Genomic DNA, 22073 nt, shown 5'->3' on the forward strand with positions numbered 1-22073 from the left:
CGGAATTCAATTCTTTGAACAATGTTTACAGAAGACCATCCAAGGATCATCTCTGTGAAGTTTCATCAAAACTGGCCTGATGGTTTAGGAGGAGATGTTGTTTAAAGGAAAGTGTGGACGGACGGATGGATGCCGGACAGACAAACGGCCGGACAGTGAGTGATCACAATATTCTCACCCTGAGCCTTTGGCTCAGGTGAGCTAAAAAGCAACTTCACAGGCATCGGACATGACATTTCCATGTCAGTAAGGACAATGATTATATTTTAGGTCCTACTGAAAGTACTCAGAGATCAAACATTAGAGTACATCTAATTTTTTACTTTATTTGTAAATAAATCAAACTCTGATCTTTAGAATAAAAAACGTATAACTTCAAATAAACAGAGTAAATTTAGTACCTAAGAAAGTGAGCAAAAAGTATATTAAACATTATACAAGTATGAGCTTATAAGTTTGAATTTATATAATTCTCAAAAATATTTCTTAGTAACAACAAATTCGCATAACACTGCATGTTGAACTTGCCTGCTCTTAAGAGATAATGAGATAATATGAAAGGTAGATAATCAGTTGTTATTACAAATATCTAATTTGCTTTAAAGTAAAATTGATAGTCTAAGATAAGATTATGAATCAATATTTATCTTAAAGTGCAATTTCATTGTCAATGAGGACTTTAAAGTCCAATACAGAGTTCTGATTCTGTATTACAGAAGCAACATGAAAAGCAATGAGGAAGTGACACCTTTCGTGCACAGAAGTGTTTAAGATCTACACGTTACCTGTAAGCCAGAGTGTGATAGTGACACCTTTCGTGCACAGGAGTGTTTAAGATCTACAAGTTACCTGTAAGCCAGAGTGTGATAGTGACACCTTTCGTGCATATGAGTGTTTAAGATCTCCAAGTTACCTGTAAGCCAGAGTGTGATTGATACGATTCCATCCACAATGACTAGAAGTACCGCAGTATGAATCTAAACTGAATGTGTAATCGTTCCTAACAGTCAGTTCTCTCTCCACTGTGTACCATCTGATCATTTGATATTGTGATTCACCAATACAATAACATAATGATAAAACAATAATACATAATAGGTCTATAATAACACAATGGTAACCAATTAGTACATAATGGTGTATCAATAATATTGAACACAATGGCATACTAATCACAGCACAATGGTACTAAATGTATAATAATACAATGGTATAACTATATTAACATAATGATAAGCCTATGATAACATACTGCTACACCTATATTTAGAGATAGACCCTAAAAATCTCAACAATAGAAATACATTAAATAAAGTATTGAAATTGATTTCTAAGTCCTTAAAATAACCAAAAATGATTTTATAAAATGTGCAATTTATGCTAGTTTTGTTAATATCATTAACCAGAGTTTATATTTAATTTAAAGTGTACCCAAAGAATAGAACTCTTGTTAGCCATACCTACAAGCAGAGATATCTATTAGTTTACTTCCCTTTCAATTAAACAATTGAGTGGAAAATGAAAACGGTTTAATACCAGCAAGTATTTTATAGTGCAGATAATACATTTTTGCTTGTATCAAAATGTCACAATAGAAGCACTTTTGTAATACAGAACAGGTAGGATGAGTAAAGGTGCAATTATATTGATCTCTATTTCCTATGCCTACTATATTAACATAATGATAAGCCTTTGATATTTTACATATTGCTACACCAATATTAATATAATGACAAGCCTGTGATAACATACTGCTACACCTATATTATCATAATGATAAGCCTGTGATAACATACTGCTACACCTATATTATCATAATGACAAGTCTGCGATAACATACTGCTACACCTACACCTACATTAACATAACAACAAGCCTGTGATAACATACTGCTACACCTATATTAACATAACGACAAGCCTGTGATAACATACTGCTACACCTACATTAACATAACGACAAGCCTGTGATAACATACTGCTACACCTACATTAACATAACGACAAGCCTGTGATAACATACTGCTACACCTACATTAACATAACGACAAGCCTGTGATAACATACTGCTACACCTACATTAACATAACGACAAGCCTGTGATAACATACTGCTACACCTATATAAACATAAGGACAAGCCTATTATAACATACTGCTACAGCTATTTAAACATAATGACAAGCCTATGATAACATACTGCTACACCTATATTATCAAAAGGACAAGCCTATGATAACATACTGCTACACCTATATTAATATAATGACAAGCCTCTGATAACATACTGCTACACCTATATTAACATAATGACAAGCCTCTGATAACATACTGCTACACCTTTATAAACACAATGATTGCTACACCTATATAAATATAATGATAAACCTATGAGAACATACTGCTACACCTATATTATCATAATGATATGCCTGTGATAACATACGACTACACCTATATTAACATAATGACAAGCCTCTGATAACATACTGCTACACCTACATTAACATAACGACAAGCCTGTGATAACATACTGCTACACCTACATAAACATAATGACAAGTCTATGATAACATACTGCTACAGCTACATAAACATAATGACAAGCCTATGATAACATACTGCTACACCTATATTATCATAATGGCAAGCCTATGATAACATACTGCTACACCTATATTAATATAATGACAAGCCTCTGATAACATACTGCTACACCTATATTAACATAACGACAAGCCTGTGATAACATACTGCTACACCTATATTAACATAACGACAAGCCTGTGATAACATACTGCTACACCTACAAAAACATAACGACAAGCCTATGATAACAGACTGCTACAGCTACATAAACATAATGACAAGCCTATGATAACATACTGCTACAGCTATATTATCATAATGACAAGCCTATGATAACATACTGCTACACCTATATTAATATAATGACAAGCCTCTGATAACATACTGCTACAACTATATTATCATAATGACAAGCCTATGATAACATACTGCTACACCTACATTAACATAATGGCAAGCCTATGATAACATACTGCTACACCTATATTAATTTAATGACAATCCTCTAATAACATACTACTACACCTATATTATCATAATGACAAGTCTGTGATAACATACTGCTACACCTACATTAACATAAACACAATGATTGCTACACCTATATAAATATAATGATAAACCTATGAGAACATACTGCTACACCTATATTATCATAATGATATGCCTGTGATAACATACGACTACACCTATATTAACATAATGACATGCCTCTGATAACATACTGCTACACCTACATTAACATAACGACAAGCCTGTTATAACATACTGCTACACCTACATAAACATAATGACAAGTCTATGATAACATACTGCTACAGCTACATAACATAATGACAAGCCTATGATAACATACTGCTACACCTATATATCATAATGGCAAGCCTATGATAACATATGCTACACCTATATTAATATAATGACAACCTCTGATAACATACTGCTACACCTATATTAACATAACGACAAGCCTGTGATAACATACTGCTACACCTATATAACACAACGACAAGCCTTGATAACATACTGCTACACCTACAAAAACATAACGAAAGCCTATGATAACAGACTGCTACAGCTACATAAACATAATGAAAGCCTATGATAACATACTGCTACAGCATATTATCATAATACAACTATGATAACATACTGCTACACCTATATTAATATAATGACAAGCCTTGATAACATACTGCTACAACTATATTATCATAATGACAAGCCTATGATAACATACTGCTACACCTACATTAACATAATGGCAAGCCTATGATAACATACTGCTACACCTATATTAATTTAATGACAATCCTCTAATAACATACTACTACACCTATATTATCATAATGACAAGTCTGTGATAACATACTGCTACACCTACATTAACATAATGACAAGCCTATGATAACATACTGCTACACCTACATTAATATAATGACAAGCCTCTGATAACATACTGCTACACCTATATTATCATAATGACAAGCCTGTGATAACATACTGCTACACCTACATTATCATAACGACAAGCCTGTGATAACATACTGCTACACCTACATTATCATAACGACAAGCCTGTGATAACATACTGCTACACCTACATTATCATAACGTCAAGCCTCTGATAACATACTGCTACACCTATATTAACATAATGACAAGCCTGTGATAACATACTGCTACACCTATATAAACATAATGATTGCTACACCTATATAAATATAATGATAAACCTATGATAACATACTGCTACACCTATATTATCATAATGATATGCCTGTGATAACATACGGCTACACCTATATAAACACAATGACAAGCCTATGATAACATACTGCTACACCTATATAAACATAATGATAAGCCTGTGATAACATACTGCTACACCTAAATAAACATAATGATAAGCCTGTGATAACATACTGCTACACCTATATTATAAATTATTAACATACTGCTACACCTATATTAATATAAAGACAAGCCTATGATAACATACTGCTACACCTATACAAACATAATGATAAGCCTGTGATAACATACTGCTACACCTATATAAACATAATGATAAGCCTGTGATAACATACTGCTACACCTATATTATAAATTATTAACATACTGCTACACCTATATTATCATAATGATAAGCCTGTGATAACATATTGCTACACCTATATTATCATAATGATTGCTACACCTATATAAACATAATGATAAGCCTATGATAACACTCACAGAACTATAAAGGTTCTAGACACTCATATACATCGTCTACAAAGTGAAGAGGGATTTTTTGTTCAGTTTTGTAAAAAATGACAAAAATATAAAGGTGTTTCCCTTGAAGTTTTACACAAAGCATGTAAGTATCTTCTTATTAGCATTATTTCAATACCACTTTTAAACAAGTACATGATCTTCCATTCAGGAGACAACTTTAATCATTTTGTATCTACACTACATGTCTTGCAAAATGAATGTATATATTAGTTTTACCTTCTACAAACTTTATTTCAAGCGTTGCAGTGATGAAATTGATACCGTGGTCTTTACTGGGACAAATCCATAGACGATCAGATTAAAAAATCAAGTATGCGCTGTTTTAAAAGAGTTTAACAAATTTCTTGTTCAATCTGAAACAGACAAAATATATCTGGCAAGCTAAATAATGTTTTAAAAAAACAGTTGACAAAGCGGCATCTCAAGAGCATATTTTAGAACAAAAATTTGTTTCATGTAATCAGAATTTTTTTCATAGCTACATCAAATAAATTATTCAATAAATACTGTAGTTTTATAAGGTTTGCATTAAATCTGATGGAAATTTATCAATATTAGGTGAATTTAGGTCAAGCCATGCTCCAGCCAAGTTGATTTAACGCTTAGCCTTACCTTTTGAGAAAAAAAATAAACAACACCAAATCATAGAATGAAAGAGTTGTTTCACATGAAAATTGAACAGCATGTAAAACATGTATATTACTCTACTAAAAAAGTGTCAGTATACTGAAATAAACACTGAATTCCAGAAAAGGACTGCGTAAAGGGGCCACACTTCTGGCCAGTTAAATGCCTTTAAAAACTCACCATTTTCAAAGAACTATAATTACAATTATTATTTTTCATTATGTTCATTTTGATGCATTTGCAATAATGTACCAGTGTTGAAATTTCGCATAACTAGGTGGAAGCAGTTTTCAGCAACTGTTTTTTTTTTTTATTCCTTTACAAATGGCATTCATTTTCAAAGGGGGGCGGGGGGGGGGCAACTTTTCAGTATCTGTCGTATGGAACAGTACGGGAGAACATATAATGGTCAGGTAAAATATTGGTAAAGATATTGTTTGTTTATCAATTATTTCTGTGTTTTAAAGATATACTCCTATACCTTAAAGGTCCATTACTAAGGGAAAGTGAGTTGGCAATTTTTTTCATAGCCAGTGCATAGACTTCTGCAAGACACTAAATAATGAAGATTGGCAGGTCAAAATTTACAGAAGGTCTTTGGAACTCAAAGAAATGTACGTGTATTATGTTGAAATTTCAATGAATCGAAAGAATGACCCCCCAGGTCTTTTTAACTTTCTTCATACTTCATAGAAAAATAATTGTACATATACTGCGATTTATTTCGAATTTCTACATACCAACTTTCATTTTCCAATGAAATGAAATAGTTTCTGTGCTTTTTAAAAGAAACTAAAATGTTCACTTTCCTTAGTATTAGACCTTTAAGTAGAATTATTCGTATATACAATTCATTCTCTTCTAGATATTTCCCTTACATCTTTTCAAGTTTATTTTTAACTTCTCAGTAGGTATGTTTCACATTCTAACCCTTATCATGCTGGACACGATTGATTCTGCCTTTGCGACCAGTGTAGATCATGACCAGCCTGCACATGATCAAGATCTGCACTGTTCACCATTCAGTCAGTATCTTTTCGGTAAGCACCCCTTTTAATAGTTAATGGTACTGTCCAAATTGAAAGATGGATAAGACTTAGTTCATTACAAAAATTTATCAGGGTAAGGGTTAAACATAGCTTTTTTTCAGTTTTGTTTAAAATTTCTTATATTTGATCAGATTTGCATATGTGGATAAATAAGTTCACTGACAATTTTAAAATTATATATCACTTTCCAAGTTGGGGAGTTATCTTTCCTATTCAGAAAGACTTTAAATTCAAAAATATAAATGTTAAATAATAATTTTGGCAAGACATTAAAACTCAGAATGGTAGAAATTTAGATAAATTGTGTTGTTTAAACAGCATATGTCCTTTACTGATACATTCTTATCAAGTTATGCATGGGCTTTTTTCAGGAAACAAGTTGAAATGTGATGATTTTGCTTCCCAAACAGGAAAAAGTTATACAATATTAAGTAATAAAAAATGTCCTGTTTGGGAATTACGTTAATGAGGGATTATTTGATTTCCCTAACTGGACATTCCCTTTTCTGATAAACCTGTAGCCAGCTGTTAATAACATACAATGATCAACAAAAGTAATAAAACATCCACATTTGAAATTATTAAATTCAACAAAGACTATGTTCCTTAAGTTCTTTGTTTTGATTAAGCCAGTAGTCCTCAGATTCCTCACAAAGACATGAACTTTACAATTACAGTGATGACCAGGTTAAATATATACTACATACGAGTTGATTTTATCACTCTAACCAGTAAACCCTGGGTATAAATATATGTAAGTAATCAAAAAAGCTGAAGAGTTTCATTGAGACTAGCTCATATAAAATTCACAAAACACAAAACCTGTTAGAGATATAAATACCTCCCTTTTTTATGAATTTAAAAGCCTAAAGTGCACAAAAAAAAGATGTTATATCACTAGCAGCAGTATCTATTGTCTGTCATATTCTGAACACTAGCCTCCATGTACCATCTCTCGACCCAGTTTTACACTATTTTGTGGTAATTATATAGGTTAAAAAGTAGTCAGATATAAGATATTGACATTGATTGGTAGACTGACCTTTTTCAAAGCTGTGTATTCTATTTTGGGATGTTCACTTCTACTACATGAGGTAGTACAGGTATGTACATGTAGGTAGGTTTGATCGATAATCACATTCTACAGAGAACCAATTCTCGACTTTTCACCAGTACTGCCTTTACGGTGTCATGAACAAAATCAGACAAATATTTCAGCAATAAAATTTAATGCATTTATTTAAATAGTCCATAAGTTTATATATAGTCTCATCAAAATGAGAAAATTTGTACACATGTATGTGTTAGATCTGACAGACGGGAACACATCAAAACATAAATAATTAGATTTTCTTGTAAAATTTATGAGGTCAGTGTACTTTGTCAGTTAGATAAGGATATGAATAAAATATTCTATAAAACACTTACCAATACTTTGCTCAAAACTGGCAAAAAAACAATGAAAATGCCAATAGATTAGTAAAGTACCTTTGCAAAGAGCGGTAATTCGATGATATATTGAAATCAATCGAGAGATGGTAGCGTTCGATAATTGGTACAAGGAGGCTATTTGAAATTTAAAATCCAAATTATACCAAAGAAACACTGTTTAGCAGTTTAGTCTGTTGCAAAATAACAAATTCATTTGAAATGTAACTCTAATAATATATAGAATAAAATATACAGAATAAGATACCTTTTGTGTCAGTTAACTCTACAAACACGTGTGTAAAACTGAAAATAAATGTGACGAACAGTTGCATGCTTCAGTAAAAAATAACTATGATACACCTAGCTTATCTGCTGAATGTGTCACTTTATGTACCAGGCACTTTATTTACCAGCACTTTATGTACCACTTTGGACACCTTATGTACCACATATATGATATATAGTAGATGATCATTTTTGTTTTGATTTGATGAAAATGTTTTATTTTATGTTACTTGAAATGTTTTTTTACTAAATTAAATGTTAATTGTCATAATTAATAAGGTAATTTATATGCACATAGGAATGTTAACAACATTCTATGGACTTAAGCTGATTAAATCAAAGTTGTTTTCACAGGTAATTATCACATATTGACAGTGCTACACAATGAGATACAATTACTATATAATATATAGGTGGTACACTAAGTGTCAAAGTGGTACATAAAGTGTCTGGTACATAAAGTGACTGGTACATAAGGTGTCGCACCCCTATCTGCTAGAGGTCAGAGTGTATACCTGTTGCATAACCATTTAATTATGGGAAACAATCTGTTGAAACGGTATAGTTTCAATACTGAACAGACACAACACCAGAAAAAAGCCCATACCTGAACATTTTAATGTTTTCAACCAAAATAATGGACTTCTGTGACTTTACTGTACCGGATAGTTAGCATTTTCCACTCTATTTACACCGGTTGTGTGCTACATTTTGACATTTGTAATGTACACTTCCATCTATTTATTTCATGACAAATGTTTACCTTTTGAATGTAAGAAAAATATGGAGAATTCCTTTTTACATCGTAGTTTAATTTGTGAAATAAAATACCAAGTTAAAAGTGGTAATGACTTCTTTTAAATTCTGAAAAAAATAAAGCGCGTGCATTAAAGATTACCTTCACCTTTGACGTTTCGCGGGAAAAATGAAAACAGCTGATTAAGGTAATTTCTTAGTAAAAACAAAATAATTGTGCTTTTTAGTTCACCTGTCACGAAGTGACAAGGTATGGTATTGTGACCGCTTGATGTCCGTCGTGCGTAGTGCGTCGTCCGTCAACAATTTCTAAAAAAATCTTGAAAACCACTGGGCAGAATTACACCAAACTTCACAGGAATGATTCTTGGGCGGCCCCCTTTCAAAATTTCAATGACATTTTTTAAAATAGCTATTTCATGCTTAAAATATACTGACAGTGCTTAGTTTTGCAGTATGATTTGAAAAATCATAATATCAAACTTACTTTGTTGTCTAATTCTGTTTTTGAAGGATAGTATTCATGTCAACAAATGAACTGAAAATATAAATAAACAAGAGAGGTCAACCATGTTATGTTGAGGGATCAGTTGTTAATTAGGACTTGTAAGATTAGCTTCCCTTTGTATTTAATATTTAGTTAAATTACACCTAATTGAACTGATTCTTATTTATAAAGTGTTTCTAAATAAATAACTTTCAAGAAATATACAGATTGTTTTTGTAAGGACTATGGCTTTTATTAAAAGTTATCCATTCTTCCAGAATAGAAACAACTTATTAGTCTTTGAGACAATTAATATCTGTACAGTAAAGAATATATTAGCATTTTGTGATGAATGAACATGAATGTTAACATGATCAGTGATTCAAAAGAGGTCTGTCTGCTCCTGAAAAATGAAACGAAGTGATTGTTAGAAACATGCAATTTAATAATTACTTTCATGACATGTTTACTGTAATTTTTAACATGTTTTAGTGTGGGATTTTCATGTTAAGCCTTTTTCCTTTTTATCATTTAACTCCACCTTTCCATTAGTATATGTGATCTTCCATATCAGTAGGGGAAACTTCCCGTTCGGGAAATCATTTATGGGTTTTTCCCTACTTCCTGAACGGGAAACTTGTTACTTTTTATAGTAACATGCTTCCCGTTCGGGAAGCAATATCGCAAGTTTTAGACCCATTTCATTTAAAATTGCCGGTGCACAAGAATATATACAAGATCTGCAAATTGAATATGCCACATTAAACTTGAATGATATATCTAAATTTCTACCGTTCACAATTTTTTTAAATGTCTTATTGAATTTTTTATTTGACAGTGAAATTGACCATTTTCTTCAGAAATTGCTTAAAATCAGAGTTTCCTGAATTGGAAACCTAACTTCCTGATCGGGAAACCTAGCCTTTAAGTTACTTCACAATCAGGAAACTGAAAGCAGACATTAAGAAAATGTATTCTTTTATTGTTATAAAAAGCAATTATTTCAAATTTCAAGTTTTCAGGGAGTTGTGATCCTGTAATTTGATGTGTCTGGTGCCCCAGGATTTTAACAGACTCATATGAGTTTAGGTTCAAAGGCAGTGGATCAATTATTTGAATATTTACTTTAGATACATTCCAAGATCTTGTGTTGTGTGACTCCATCATAGTTTCTGACGTAAATGTATTTCTTTCTCCTTTTAGTTCGTCTGTTTTTGTTTTTTTTAAACTCTATTAGGTATTGTCGTCACTTGATGGTTGGCGTTGGTGTCTGTGTTTGTTAAAAATTTTGTTTAGGTCCACTTTTTCTCAAACATTGTAAGGGTTACAGCTTTAAAACTTTGCACATTATGGGACTATGTATGCCTAGAACCACAACTCTGATATGCATTTTGATAAAATAATTGCCCTTTACTGTACTTGGAAAATTTTAGTTTTTTGGTTAAATTTTTTGTTTAGGTCAAAAACTATAAGAGCTACAGTTTTGAAACTTTGCACACTTGTTTATCATCGATCATTAGGGAATATATAGTCCAAGAACCATAACTCTAATCTGCATTTTGTCAGAATTACGGTCATTTTTGTAGTTTTAGAAAATCCCAACTATATCTTTTTAAGATCTCTTGTATGTGTTACTACATAATACACATGTTATTTCTTTACTTTTCTGTTGTTCAGTTTTTATCATTTTCAATACTATCAGAGAAATTGAATTCAACAAAATGCGGATCTCTGCTCTTCAAAAATAATCTTCTTTGCTGAAAACAATGTATAAATATTCATAATGTGGGTCATAAATTGAATTATAATACTGGCCTGTTTTGTTCTTTACACCTTCTTGTTTTTATAAGTTTTCACTACATACTGATGTTCTGAGTTCAAATCTACTGCACAAAATGATGTTGCATTAACTTTGATATCAGTTTTAATTAACCATGTTTTTCCAACTATTTGATCATTGTCAAAGGCTCCTATACGGTAAGACAGAAGAAGTTTCAGTTGCTAAGTTCCCTGTGATGTCAGCCACTTCATTAACGTAAGATAGCAACCAAGGGCCGTATTCATAAAGCATATTAAGTATAAGTTTTGACTTAAGTTTAAGATTTTACTTAAGTTTGGGTGATTTCAACTTAAGTCTAAGTAAAAACTTAAGTTCTAGTCATAAAACAGCTAAAACTTAAGATACGTAAGAAATAACTTAAGTCAGAAAATACAAAAGCGTTGTGAGTACGATTAAAGTGTTGTTTTCAGATAAAAGCACTTTAAACATAATTGTGCATGTTGTATCTGTCTGAAATTAATGTTGTTGTTTTTTAGCTCATCTGATTTTTTGAAAAAAAATGATGAGTTATTGTCATCACTTGAGCGGTTGTCGGCGTCGGCGTCGGCGTCTGCGTCGGCGTTGCCTGGTTAAGTTTTATGTTTAGGTCAGCTTTTCTCCTAAACTATCAAAGCTATTGCTTTGAAACTTGGAATACTTGTTCACCATCATAAGCTGACCCTGTATAGCAAGAAACATAACTCCATCTTGATTTTTGCAAGATTTATGGCCCCTTTTGTACTTAGAAAATATCAGATTTCTTGGTTAAGTTTTATGTTTAGGTCAACTTTTCTCCTAAACTATCAAAGCTATTGCTTTGAAACTTGGAATACTTGTTCACCATCATAAGCAGACCCTGTACATCAAGAAACATAACTCCATCTTGCTTTTTGCAAGAATTATTGCCCCTTTTGGACTTAGAAAATCAGTTTTCTTGCTTAAGTTTTATGTTTAGGTCAGCTTTTCTCCTAAACTGTCAAAGCTATTGCTTTAAAACTTGCAACACTTGTTCACCATCATAAGTTGACCCTGTACAGCAAGAGACATAACTCCATCCTGCTTTTTGCAAGATTTATGGCCCTTTTTGGACTTAGAAAATATCAGATTTCTTGGTTAAGTTTTATGTTTAGGTCAACTTTTTCTCTTAAACTATCAAAGCTATTGCTTTGAAACTTGCAACACTTGTTCACCATCATAAGCTGACCCTGTACAGCAAGCAACATAACTCCATCCTGCTTTTTGCAATAATTATTGCCCCTTTTGGACTTAGAAAATCATTTTCTTGGTTGAGTATTATGTTTAAGTCAACTTTTCTCATAAACTATCAAAGCTATTGCTTTAAAACTTGCAACAGTTTTTCACCATCATAAGTGGACACTGAACATCAAGAAACATAACTCTATCCTGCTTTTTGCAAGAATGATGGCCCTTTTTAGACTTAGAAAATCATGGGTAGGACAATATTTCTATTACACAAAAAAAAATCAGATGAGCGTCAGCACCCGCAAGGCGGTGCTCTTGTTTAATGTTTTCGTCCACAATAAAAAATACAAGAATTACTTATCAAGTTGTTTTATGAATAACAAATATACTTAAGTAAAATAAATTTCTAACCTAAGTAATACTTAAGTAAACAATCGATTTCTTGTACTTATACTTATAAGATGCTTTATGAATACGGCCCCAGATGAATAACATGAGCTGTCCATAAGACAGCATGCTCAACTTTTGTCAGTGCTTGACTCTGAATTAGAGTTTTGCAAGTACAAATTTTAACAGTCAAAATTCAAATCAGAGTTATGAGGATTGTTTCTCTTAGTGATGACTTTGATAGTAAAAAACTATTTTAATTTTCAAGTCAAAATCTTTGATAGTAACAGAGATATTTGACTTTATCAACAACTTTTACCCAAAAAATGATCTAAGTTAAAAAGAGGCATAACTCTATCAAAATTCAAATCAGTGTAATGGGGATTGTTTCTCCTGGTGTAGACTTTAATAGCCAAAAAACTGTTTTAATCTTTGATAGTAACAGAGATATCTGACTTTATCAAAAACTTTTACACAACAAAATCAAAGTTAAAAAGGTGCCTAACTCTGGCAAATTTCAAGTTATGGGGATTGTTTCTGGTGTAGACTTTGACAGTAAATACCTATTGTAAGTTTCAAGTCAAAAACTTTGATAGTTACAGAGATATTTGACTTTATCAAAAACTTTAAAGTTAAAAAGGAGAATAACTATATCATAAGTCAAATCAGAGTTATGTGGATTGGTGTAGACTTTGATAGTAAATAACTTTTTGAAGACTGAAGTCATATTTTTTTACTTCTCTTTTTAGGTTTAAAACAGTCTAAAAGAGCATTTGTCACCTTTGCATTTGGGTGTGCAGAAAAGGAAGACATATTAAGAGATTGTAATTCTGTATCAGCTATTAATAGAGACATAGAGTCCTTGATTAACTTGGATTTTGATAAATATAAAAGTGAAAGAAACAAAGTAGTTACATCTTTTCTTGAAGGTATCACATCTGACACAGTAAAAACACAAAATACTGTAAGAGCATGTGCTGCATTTGAACAGATTTACAGTTTCAGGTAGATGCATCTTATGGCCCCAGTTTTGTTACAATATCAAACAGCACAAGGTTAATTGTCTGTCAGTATTGGTTCTAATCTTTAGCTCGATTTTTAAAAGAAAAATGTAGAGTTGGCGATGGCGTCACCCTTGATTAAATTTTTTTTAAAAGTCAAATATCTCTGTTCCTATCAAAACTAGTATTCCAAAACAATATAATACTCTGAAACCAAACCATGAGCTTATAGGGACTTGTCACTGCTATATTTCTATGTCATTATAAGTAAACCTCTTTCATATTTTATCGTTACGTTTTGCAATACAAGTATTGTTATATTATCATGTATAATAAGTAAGCTAAATAACAGACTTTAATTTAATAATATTTTTGGTTCTAGCATATGACAGTATAATAAAATGCCATACTGTTTCCATGTCAGTTGCCTTGAAGCTACTTTTTCGAATTTCTTAAGTTTGTTCAAAAATTTTCAATTTGAAAAATACATTTTGTATCACCTTGACAATTGATTTATTTTTTGTAAAATATTCATGTGAAGAATACAAACAATCTGGAAAAGCATTATGTATCCCTCGTGAACAAAATCAGAATTTTACATTGAAAAACATCTAGCTTTTGGTATTTCTAAATATCACTTTGTATCAAACTAGATACTGTGAATTTATTACTGAAAGATTTGGCATCAATAAAGGTAAAAAATGTACCTGTACACATAATGTGTTCAATAATATCGGTCTGTGTTGCTTGATCTATTTTCTTTGCATTCTGTATAATAGTTTTAAAGTTTTCAATGTAGGAGACACAGCCTTTGCAATATGACACTAGTTTTGTGATTTTCTATTTTATGTAGTTTATCAAAGAGCTATAAAAATAATTATTTTTAATGTATTTTATACTTCTCTGAGTTTATCAAGTTTATCAAGTTTTTTCAGATCTCCCTTTGAAATGTTTCTTCTGGTTCTAATGACTTCGTCTGTCTCAATATTTCTTTTAGTATGATAAAAAGATGTACCACGAAAATAAGAAGAATTTCCTGATCGGGAAATTTGGTTTCCAAATCGGGAAACTCTGCTTTTAATGCACAACTTTTAACTGTAGCGAGCGTCCTTAAAATAACAATGAAATTTTTAAAAAAAGGCCGACAACAAAGTTACATTTAGTATTCCAAACTTTTAGATAAAACTGCAGAAAATCATCTAGGTTTAACACGCATTTAAATGGTGAATAACAAAACAATATCATAAACAAATATTTTCAGTCAACAGTTTACAGTTTCGACTTGCTATTTCATTAAAATATGTCCTAATTTTATTGTTCTAAATACTCTGAATCAACAAGGCAAATATCATGTAAAAAACGACATCTTCTCTCTGGGTAAGGCAAGCCTAGATTTAGCTATTTTCACAGGGCGAAAAGTAACATTAATGTAGATATTTTCCATTTAAAAACAGATGCAAGCAATAATTTCATGGCAGAACTTTTGTTTTTAACAAAAAATTCAACAAATGCTTTCCCAGATTTTCACTGAGAGGACAAGTTAAACTGTAAGGCGTAAGTGTGTGAGAAATAGCAGAATAACCTACGGCACACGCTTCGATTGGACGACAGCATAAGATAAGATAAATGCTGTATTCCAGTCCCTGTATCAGTTGTTCCAGGTGACGTCGACCTTTAAAGTGAAATTAGTAGCAATTTAAACTGTAGTTAATCCAATTCTCTTTTAGTCTGATAATGACCTGATAAGCATAATGGGATCATGTTAAAAGTTTTATAGCTTTAAAACTTTTGCGTAAACCTTTATCAGCCTTGCGTAAAAAATTTTACTGCATAACTGGAAAGATAAAAGTTCAAGGATTCAGGAAGTAATTGCATTAGTCTCATTCAAAATGAGGAATTGGCACAGGAGGGCTTTGTAACATTTTATGATAACTGAAACAAGTTATGAAAGTATAAGCAATAACTCAAATGGGTTATAAACTGCGATAACTTGAAACAGTTACTCCCCTGACTGATTATGTACCATTGTATTTTAAACCCGCCCGCTTAGTTCAGTAGGGAGAGCGTTGGTCTACGGATCGCGGGGTCGCAAGTTCGATCCCCGGGCGGGGCATGTTCTCCGTGACGATTTGATAAAAGACATTGTGTCTGAAATCATTCGTCCTCCACCTCTGATAATTCATGTTCGGAAGTTGGCAGTTACTTGCGGAGAACAGGTTTGTACTCAGTTTGGTACAGCATCCAGGAACACTGGTTAGGTTAACTGCCCGCCGTTACATGACTGAAATACTGTTGAAAAATGGCATTAAACTCAAAAACAAACAAACGAAACCCATTGTATTAGCTCGACTATTCAAAGAATAGTCTAGCTATTCTACTCACCCTGGCGTCGGCGTCGGCGTCACACCTTGGTTAAGTTTTTGCATGCAAGTACATACAGCCATCAATTACAGGCATATAGCTTTGAAACTTATTTTTTCTTTTTCTAGGTCAATTACCAACCTCTCTGGGTCAAGTCCCATAACTCTGACATGTATTTTGAGCAAATTATGCCCCCTTTTGGACTTAGAAGTTATCTCCAAAACTAATGCAGATATTGATTTGAAACTTCAAATGTGTCTTCGGGGTTATAAAACTAGTTGATAGCAGCAAGTCCCATAACTCTGACCTTCATTTTGGCCAAATTATGCCCCCTTTTGGACTTAGAAAATTCTGGTTAAAGTTTTGCATGCAAGTACATACAGCTATTTCTAAAAGGCATATAGATTTGAAACTTATTTTTTCTTTTTCTAGATCAATTACCAACCTCACTGGATCAAGTCCCATAACTCTGACATGTATTTTGAGCAAATTATGCCCCCTTTTAGACTTAGAAAATCCTGGTTAAAGTTTTACATGCAAGTTACTATCTCCAAAACTAATGCAGATATTGAATTGAAGCTTCACACGTGCCTTCGGGGTTATAAAACTAGTTGATAGCATCAAGTCCCATAACTCTGACTTCATTTTTGCCAAATTATGCCCCCTCTGACTTAGCAATTCTGGTTAAAGTTTTGCGTGCAAGTACATATAGCTATTACTAAAAGGCATATAGATTTGAAACTTATTTTTTCTTTTTCTAGATCAATTACTACCCTCACTGGATCAAGTCCCATAACTCTTACATGTATTTTGAGCAAAATTATTCCCCTTTTTGGACTTAGAAAATCCTGGTTAAAGTTTTGCGTGCAAGTACTACAGCAATTACTAAAAGGCATATATATTTGAAACTTATTTTTTCTTTTTCTAGATCAATTACCAACCTCACTGGGTCAAGTCCCATAACTTTGGCATGTATTTTGGGCAAATTATGCCCCCTTTTGGACTTTGAAAATTCTGGTTAAAGTTTTACATGCGAGTTTCTATCTCCAAAACTAATGCAGATATTGAATTGAAGCTTCACATGTGCCTTCGGGGTTATAAAACTAGTTGATAGCAGCAAGTCCCATAACTGATATGCATTTTGGTCAAATTTTACCCCCTTTTGAACTTAAAACTCTTTTGATATTTAACCTTTTTGGGTAATATTTTCCTGCTTCTGGGACAATATTTCGAATAGTCGAGCTTGGCTGTCTTACGGACAGCTCTTGTTTTATTGTATTTCTCCCTAATAATGCTTATTTATATATCTATTATATTAAAACATATTACATATATTGACAGGTGTCCCCTGAATCTCAATGCAAGAATCATTACTCAATTTTCTTTGAAGGTGGGTATATAAGAAAACGTGTATTGTGAATTTTTCTTGCATAAATTAAGATTTTATTGAAACAATTAGCCGTTTTGTAATCAATTTCATCCTTTAAAAACAGTGGCCTTACACAATCTTAGTATATATATCTGTATCTTTTAAACCTATCAATAATTCTGTGCTTCGTGTTTTAGTTGAATCTGCAGCATATTTCATGAAACAATATTTGAGTTAAAATTTATTGTACCCCCTGACAACAAAGTTGTAAGGAGGGTATACTGGTTTCAGGTTGTCTGTCTGTCTGTCCGTCTGTCCGTAGACGCAATCTTGTACGCACCATCTCTCCTTATCCCCTTGACAGAATTTAATGAAACTTCACACAACAGTAGTTGTGCATGGGGCATGTTAGGTTCTTTTAGAAAAAAAAATTGCAGAGTTATGGGACTTTGTTTTTTTTTTTTACTATACTATATACATAGACACAATCTTGTGCGCACCATCTCTCCTCAGCCCCTTGACACAATTTAATGAAACTTCACACAAGTGATCAGTAACAACAGTAGTTGTGCATGGGGCATGTTAGGTTCTTTCAGAAATTTTTTTTGCAGAGTTATGGGACTTTGTTTTTTGTTACTATACTATATACATAGACACAATCTTGTGCGCACCATCTCTCCTCATCCCCTTGCCACAATTTAATGAAACTACACACAAGTGATCAGTAACAAAAGTAGTTGTGCATGGGGCATGTTAGGTTCTTTCAGCGACAAAAATTGCAGAGTTATGGGACTTGTTTCTTGTTAACATACTATGTACATACAGTCTGCATATGCAATCTTGTGCGTGCCTAATCTACCAAACCCTTGCACACAATTTAATGAAACTTCACACAAGTGATCAGTACCAACTCTAGTTGTGCATGGTGCATGTTACATTCTTTTAGATAAATATTCTGCATAGTTACGGGACTTTGTTTTTTGTTACTATACTGTATACATACAGTCTATATACATACAGTCCACATAATTATGCAATATTGTGTGCGTCAAATTGCAATGTACTGTGTCAATGCATGAGGGGGGTACATTCATCACCTTAAGTGATAGCTCTAGTTAAATCAAATAACTGCAGCTTTCTACCTTCTCTGACACTGTGTATCCCATCATTTATCTAAATGTGTGACGTACGAAATACCCTACAGTTTCAGAAACGAGTTTTGCCCATTTTCGCGCAAAGCGGTTGTACTTTTGCATTTTTTTGGAAGTATTTTGTTTGAAATAGCCGAGCTACTACTTGTTGGATTATATATTTGGAACAGATAATATTAATGGTTCAACATCTTCTATCAGCTTCTGTTTTACTTCTGCTTTCAACTGAACAGATCCGTCAATAATTTCCTGCCGACCGATTTGAAATTCGTTTTTATTAATGCCAAAATTGATTACTTGCAATATAAAATTTGTTTGTATGCACAAGTAATTTTGAACCCAGTGCATTTCCGCTGAAAATAAAATGTTGTTTGCAAAAAAACAAATGTGCACAAAAACGAAAGTACAATTTGACAGCAGCCGATGGTTTGACATACAGGACTATATTTATCGATTTTGCCTCAAACAGTTAATTATTGGTTGGTTATTTTTACAGGTAATAAGATGTGTACATGACAGTTTGTATTTTGACATTTTTAGCCGGGTGGTGGCCGACGTGACAAAAACAATCCTTAATTAAAAATCTGTCCATCTTTTTTTTTTTACGATCAGTCGCTTTTTTTCGCGAAAAACAACAATTATCCCATTGGCAATCAGTTTTGAAAACATGCAATCTGACTGACGTACTTGATCTTCTAAACGAAGATCTGAGAAAGACCCATTCACATACGTCTTCTGTATATTTTGGATTTCCAGTATTGCTATATTTATTTTAACCAATGAAACGACTTGTTAAAATGTCAAAGAGTAAGAAAAATGTGCAGTTATTCCAGGGCTCGAACTCGTGACCCCTCGATTACTAAGCAAGTGGCCTACCGACTGAGCTAACCGGCTATCTGACACATTCCGACATAAGAATTGTAAATATCAAAAGTCAAGGCTACAGGCAGATTTGCTAAATTTTATAAATTAAGCTCTGATTGGCTAGCGGAAGGGTCGTCAGAACGAGGCTATGAATAGGTCGTTCTCAGATGTACTTTAGTCAGATTGGAAAACATGCTGCATATATATAATTGACCAGTTAACCTCGCACCTGTTTAATGTAGTACACGGCAGATAAATACACAAAGACATAAGCGCCCTGGATTACCTGACACAACTGTGTGTTTATTCAGTAACAGGTAGCAGTAAACTGGCGATTGAAACATTAATTGCTTATCAAACAACCGCAGTTTCGGCGCGTGATCAGTGGAATGAAACGGTGCTTCAAGGCGTGCATTTAGAGTGGCGCGGATACACATTGAATGGTGCTAAATACGGGCAGGAGGGCGCAAGAAAAAAGGGCTGGGTGCTCCGCCCTTCTAAATCTCTCCAGATACAACACTATTAGGGCAAAGGACTCCCTAAACTCCCAAGCTGAGTGTTCCGTCTGGCCTCTTATCTCTTATTTTTTTCTAATTAAAAAATATAACATAAACAACAACAAAATCGCACATTAAAACACGCTTATCGTGGACGACAAAATCAATACACCATGACGTAACATCAATTTTTCCCAATAACTACGATTTGCCGAAGAAAAAATTGATTAGCTGACGAACCACCGGTAACGAACCAAAGCAGTTTAATTCTTGATGATTGGCAGCCTCGTAAAGACTGTCGGCATTTCTTTAGAATTAGGTGACACTGTCTGTACATGTAAACAGCCGACAATAAAAAAAATGCATGCATTTGGCTCGGATTAAGTTGGTAAGTTGTTTGCTCCAAACTCGGAAGGCAACAGAATTAATTGTCAAAATTATATAGACAATTTCAGCCCAAAAAATTGTTTGCAAATTTGTGAGTAAATAGACAGGGATCTACAAATTGGTGAGTAAATAGACAGGGATTGACTTTATCGGTGGTCCGATGACCAGTAGACACTGTATTTCGGGCAGACCAGTGAATCATGAAAGCTAGTTGGTCCTCTGGACCACTAGAAATTCAGAAGTTTTTAATCTAAAATCTTCACAATTTGCTTATATAAAGTTTATAATAAACATAATCTGAAAATAATTGCATCAATAGTAGAGTCGGTTTTCCAAAAATACCACGATGCAGGGCTTTCATTTTGATACACAACGTTCTCAGATTGACCATGGCATGATGACGACCTAAATGATTATCTGGGGAAGCTATATCTTGTAACCTGAGCAAGTAACTCTGTTCATTTCAATTTCTGTGTAATTGGTGTATACTGTTTTGCATGGTCAGTCCATAGACCAATTGGTTTCCGGATGATAACTCAAGAACACTTGGGCCTATGATCATGAAAGGGAGGTTGGTCATGACCAGCATATGACCATTATTGATTTTGAGGTCAGTTGCTCAAAGGTCAAGGTCACAGTGACCCAGAACAGTTAAACGGTTTCCAGATAATAACTCAAGAACGCTTTGACCTATGATCATGAAAGTTGATATGGAGGTTGGTCATGTCCAGTAGATGACCCCTATTGATTTTGAGGTCAGTTGCTTAAGGGCCAAAGACACAATGCCCGGAACAGTTAAATGGTTTCTGGATGAAAATTCGAGAATGCTTGTGCCTAGGATCATGAATGTTGATAGAGAGGTTGGCCATGACAGCAGATGACCCCTATTGAAGGGCACAGTGACCCAGAACAGTTAAACAGTTTCCAGATGATAACTGAAGAACGCTTGGACCTAGGATCATGTAAGTTGATAGGGAGGATGGTCACGACCAGCAGATGACACCTATTGATTTTGAGGTCAGTAGGTCAGAGGTCAAGGACACAGTGACCTGGAACAACTTATAGTTTCCAGACTATAACTTGACAATGTTTGGGCCTAGGATCACGAAACTTTATAGGGATGTTGATTATGACCTGCAGATAACCCCTATTGATTTTGAGGGCAGTAGGTCAAAGGTCAAGGTCACAGTGACCCAGAACAGTTAAAAGGTTTCTGGATGATAATTCGAGAACAGTTGGGCCTGAGGATCATGAAAGTTGATAGGGAGGTTGGTCATGACCAGCAGATGACCCCTATTGATTTTGAGGTCAGTAAGTCAAATGACCCAGAACAGTAGAACTTTTTTGTCAAAAGAATGCTTTGGCCAAAGATCACATTTGATACAGAGTTTACTTATGATTGGTAAATGACCCATAATTATTGATTTGAGGTCAGTATGTTAATTTGTTAAACATCCAGTGCACAGTGACTAAATAATTTCTGTTCCTTGTGCAATTACTGAATGCATCAAGGGGGCATTTCGTGTTCTGTG

The 22073-nt window shown here is 33.4% G+C and overlaps 2 protein-coding genes across 2 annotated transcripts in view; one reads left to right on the plus strand and one right to left on the minus strand.

Moving 5' to 3' along the window:
• LOC123533999 (uncharacterized) overlaps positions 1–963 on the minus strand; it is a 31780-nt gene extending 30817 nt beyond the window's left edge. Inside the window, exon 1 of the mRNA XM_053520338.1 lies at positions 914–963. The gene's annotated coding sequence lies outside the window, so the exon portion shown is untranslated. The remainder of the gene's footprint in view (positions 1–913) is intronic.
• Positions 964–9109: 8146 nt separating this feature from the next.
• The window catches only part of LOC123535023 (uncharacterized), a 32186-nt gene continuing 19222 nt past the window's right edge, over positions 9110–22073 (plus strand). The window contains exon 1 of the mRNA XM_053520339.1: positions 9110–9203. The gene's annotated coding sequence lies outside the window, so the exon portion shown is untranslated. The remainder of the gene's footprint in view (positions 9204–22073) is intronic.

Source organism: Mercenaria mercenaria, chromosome 12 (assembly GCF_021730395.1).
Source record: "Mercenaria mercenaria strain notata chromosome 12, MADL_Memer_1, whole genome shotgun sequence".
Classification (NCBI taxonomy): Eukaryota; Metazoa; Mollusca; class Bivalvia; order Venerida; family Veneridae; genus Mercenaria; species Mercenaria mercenaria.